The sequence below is a fragment of the Oncorhynchus mykiss genome, chromosome 7, assembly GCF_013265735.2.
Source record: "Oncorhynchus mykiss isolate Arlee chromosome 7, USDA_OmykA_1.1, whole genome shotgun sequence".
Taxonomy (NCBI): domain Eukaryota; kingdom Metazoa; phylum Chordata; class Actinopteri; order Salmoniformes; family Salmonidae; genus Oncorhynchus; species Oncorhynchus mykiss.
The window spans coordinates 15,016,996-15,021,995 of record NC_048571.1 but is presented as its reverse complement, the minus strand read 5'-3'; the positions used below and the strand labels follow the sequence as shown (position 1 = coordinate 15,021,995).

Genomic DNA, 5,000 nt, shown 5'->3' with positions numbered 1-5,000 from the left:
TGTGCATGACTTGCTGATCAAAACTGATGAGTTGATTCTCAGTGAAATGATCATACTCTTCACAACTTCTAACCATTCTTTCATCGTGTGAGCCGTCACAGTCAAAATGATCCATTCAATGATCAAAATCAGTCAGACGTTCATGTATATTCCATAAATATCTATGACATGGAATGTGTGTGATGTCTGCGAAATGGGCAAATGACCTGCCAGGTGACATAGTCATGAAATAGGAATCACAATCTTACCAACCAACCAATCAAGTTTGGAAGCATATATATGGAGCACAATCGCAACCATTTTTGAACATCACAACCCTGAACAGCAGCTACATGCTCGTGGAAGAGAAATAAGAAGATGTGTAAGAATGCGTGGTGGTGGTGTTAGAGGAAGAGGTAAAAGGCAAAGAGTAAGAGTCCCTGGTGAAATCAGTGCCACAATTGTGGACCATGTCATAAACCATGGTGTTACAATGGAAGAGGCTGGTCAGAGAGTACAGCCTAATGTAAACAGCTCCACAGTGTTATAAACCATGGTGTTACAATGGAAGAGGCTGGTCAGAGAGTACAGCCTAATGTAAACAGGTCCACAGTGTTATAAACCATGGTGTTATAATGGAAGAGGCTGGTCAGAGAGGACAGCCTAATCTAAACAGGTCCACAGTGTTATAAACCATGGTGTTACAATGGAAGAGGCTGGTCAGAGAGTACAGCCTAATGTTAACAGGGCCACAGTGTTATAAACCATGGTGTTATAATGGAAGAGGCTGGTCAGAGAGTACAGCCTAATGTAAACAGGTCCACAGTGTTATAAACCATGGTGTTATAATGGAAGAGGGATGGTCGGAGAGTACAGCCTAATGTAAACAGGTCCACAGTGTTATAAACCATGGTGTTATATATACAACGACTGCACAACGAACTCATGCTTTTGAAGAAAGAAAATGACTATGAAACAACTGTACAAGGTGCCATTTGAGAGGAATAGTGACCGAGTGAAGGAGCTGCAGTGCCAGTATGTTCAGGTAGAGCTGTGGTACCAGTATGTCCAGGTAGGAGCTGCGGTACCAGTATGTTCAGGTAGGACCTGTGGTACCCGTATGTTCAGGTAGGAGCTGCGGTACCAGTATGTCCAGGTAGGAGCTGCGGTACCAGGATGTCCAGGTAGCAGCTGTGGTACCAGGATGTCCAGGTAGGAGCTGTGGTACCAGGATGTTCAGGTAGGAGATGTGGTACCAGGATGTTCAGGTAGGAGCTGTGGTACCAGTATGTCCAGGTAGGAGCTGCGGTACCAGTATGTTCAGGTAGGACCTGTGGTACCAGTATGTTCAGGTAGGAGCTGCGGTACCAGTATGTCCAGGTAGGAGCTGCGGTACCAGTATGTTCAGGTAGGAGCTGCGGTACCAGTATGTCCAGGTAGGAGCTGTGGTACCAGGATGTCCAGGTAGGAGCTGTGGTACCAGGATGTTCAGGTAGGAGCTGTGGTACCAGGATGTTCAGGTAGGAGCTGTGGTACTAGGATGTTCAGGTAGGAGCTGTGGTACCAGTATGTCCAGGTAGGAGCTGCGGTACCAGTATGTTCAGGTAGGACCTGTGGTACCAGTATGTTCAGGTAGGAGCTGCGGTACCAGTATGTCCAGGTAGGAGCTGCGGTACCAGTATGTTCAGGTAGGAGCTGCGGTACCAGTATGTCCAGGTAGGAGCTGTGGTACCAGGATGTCCAGGTAGGAGCTGTGGTACCTGGATGTCCAGGTAGGAGCTGTGGTACCAGCATGTTCAGGTAGGAGCTGCAGTACCAGTATGTTCAGGTAGGAGCTGTGGTACCAGTATGTCCAGGTAGGAGCTGTGGTACCAGTATGTTCAGGTAGGAGCTGTGGTACCAGTATGTTCAGGTAGGAGCTGTGGTACCAGTATGTTCGGGTAGGAGCTGCGGTACCAGTATGTTCAGGTAGGAGCTGTGGTACCAGTATGTCCAGGTAGGAGCTGTGGTACCAGTATGTTCAGGTAGGAGCTGCGGTACCAGTATGTTCAGGTAGGAGCTGTGGTACCAGTATGTTCAGGTAGGAGCTGTGGTACCAGTATGTTCAGGTAGGAGCTGTGGTACCAGTATGTTCAGGTAGGAGCTGTGGTACCAGTATGTTCAGGTAGGAGCTGTGGTACCAGTATGTTCAGGTAGGAGCTGTGGTACCAGGATGTCCAGGTAGGAGCTGTGGTACCAGTATGTTCGGGTAGGAGCTGCGGTACCAGTATGTTCAGGTAGGAGCTGCGGTACCAGTATGTTCAGGTAGGAGCTGTGGTACCAGTATGTTCAGGTAGGAGCTGTGGTACCAGTATGTTCAGGTAGGAGCTGTGGTACCAGTATGTCCATGTAGGAGCTGTGGTACCAGTATGTTCAGGTAGGAGCTGCAGTACCAGTATGTTCAGGTAGGAGCTGTGGTACCAGGATGTTCAGGTAGGAGCTGTGGTACCAGTATGTTCAGGTAGGAGCTGTGGTACCAGCATGTTCAGGTAGGAGCTGTGGTACCAGGATGTTCAGGTAGGAGCTGTGGTACCAGTATGTTCAGGTAGGAGCTGTGGTACCAGGATGTTCAGGTAGGAGCTGTGGTACCAGTATGTTCAGGTAGGAGCTGTGGTACCAGGATGTTCAGGTAACCCATTGGTGTTCACATGGTATATTGTACAGGGAGTTTTACATTATTTCAATAATGCCTGTAAATACAGTTGAAGTCGGAAGTTTACATACACCTTTAGCCAAGTACATTTGAAACTCAGTTTCACAATTCCTGACATTTAATCCAAGTAAAAATACCATGTCTTAGGTCAGTTAGGATCACCACTTTATTTTAAGAATGTGAAATGTCTGAAAAATAGTAGAGAGAATTATTTACTTCAGCTTCTATTTCTTTCATCACATTTGCCGGGGGTCAGAAGTTTACATACACTCAATTAGTATTTGGTAGCGTTGCCTTTAAATTGTTTAACTTCAGTCAAATGTTTTGGTTAGCCTTCCACAAGCTTCCCACAATAAGTTGGGTGAATTTTGACCCATTCCTCCTGACAGAGCTGGTGTAACTGAGTCAGGTTTGTAGGCCTCCTTGCTCGCACATGCTTTTTCAGTTTTGCCCACACATTTTCTATAGGATTGAGGTCAGGGCTTTGTGATGGCCGCTCAAATACCTTGACTTTGTTGTCCTTAGGCCATTTTGCCACAACTTTGGAAGTAGGCTTGGGGTCATTGTCCATTTGGAAGATGCATTTGCGACCAAACTTTAACTTCCTGACTGATGTCTTGATGTTGCTTCAATATATCCACATAATTTTCCTACCTCATGATGCCATCTATTTTGTGAAGTGGCTGTTTAAAGGCACAGTCAACTTAGTGTATGTAAACTTCTGACTCAGTGGATTTGTGATACAGTGAATTATAAGTGAAATAATCAGTCTGTAAACAATTGTTAGAAAAATGACTTGTGTCATGCACAAAGTAGATGTCCTAACCGACTAGTCAAACCTATAATTTGTTAACAAGACACTTGCGGAGTGGTTGAAAAACTAGTTTTAATGACTCCAACCTAAGTGTATGTAAACATCCGAAGTTTTTTGCTTAGTCATTATGAGAAAGGAAAGGGGGGGACACCTAGTCAGTTGTACAATTAGAGATGTGTGGGGTGCTTCCCAAATCAACATCAACATCATATGGGTAGATTGATGAGAAAGTACTGTACTTCTTGAAGTTGTAGATACCCATAAGAACAGGAAACATTTCTACTTTACTAAACTGTCTGATTCTAGAATAGGCTGCGTAAAACAAACGTTCTATTTTGTTTCTGTGTTACTATGTAGAGAATAATTGAGCTGGAAGGACATGAAATGACCCACAGTCTTGTTTTTGTGGACGAGGCTGGGTTCAATCTGGCCAAAGACAGGAGATGTGGCCGTAATCTCATTGGACACCGAGTCACAATTGCCACAACAGGCCAACGTGGGGGCAATATTACAATGTGTGCTGCCATTTCTGAGAATGGTGTGAGCACACATATTCCACACATTGGGCCCTATAACACCCAACTTCTCCTGTCCTTCCTAAATACACTTTACAGAGACCTAATAGCAGAACAGCAAAGAGGTTTAGTTAGACCAGATTTGACAAATGATGTAATTGTGTGGGACAATGTCAGCTTCCACCGAACCAACATCGTTAGGGAATGGTTTGCTGGGCATGAAACATTCCTTCCACCATCCTCCCCAATCCTGAATCCGATAGAAGAGGTTTGTTCAGCATAGAGTTGGAAAGTATATGACTGTCGGGCACAAGATCAGATGTCTTTGTTAGATGCCGTGAATGCTGTTTGTGAGGACATGACAGGCGATCACTGCAGGGGATGGTTGCTCCACGTAAGGAGATCCCCCCCCCACCCCCCTCCCGGTGCATCTCAAGGGAAAACCTCAGATGTGATGTTGACGAACGTCTCTGGCCAGACCAACAAGAGTGACAGGATGTTATTTTACAGAACCACCGCAGGTTTTTTCATTCATGCAGGGTTTTTTTCACGGGATGTCATTTTGTGGTAGATTCTCTGTTCACTAACAATGACTTTACATGTAAGAAATATGTAAACATTGACATGCAAATGAGAATTTTCTGTTAACATGTAAAACATTGCTACTGTACAAAAATAAAGGTACTGTATGCATACAAACGTGCATATCCATAAACTTTGACCTACTGTTGAAATCGGTTACTAAAAAGCTCAGTGTGATGCACAATAGCATTCAGCTAGACAACTGACATTCTGGTAAAGTGCAGTCCATGTCAACAAAAATGTATAACACAACTGACATTTGTAATATAACAAACATTTCCAGGGTTGACTGCCATGGTGAAAAAACATCTAAACATTTTGACCAGTACGGCTCACACGATGACAGAATTTTTTTTCAGTTTGGTGGCATTGGCCAATTTACTGACACAATAAACTAGGTTTTGAAGCATTAATTAAA

The 5,000-nt window shown here is 44.5% G+C and overlaps 1 protein-coding gene across 1 annotated transcript in view; it reads left to right on the top strand.

Moving 5' to 3' along the window:
* The window catches only part of LOC110515884 (glutamate receptor ionotropic, NMDA 3B), a 29,916-nt gene that overhangs the window by 13,350 nt on the left and 11,566 nt on the right, over positions 1-5,000 (top strand). The window lies entirely within an intron of this gene.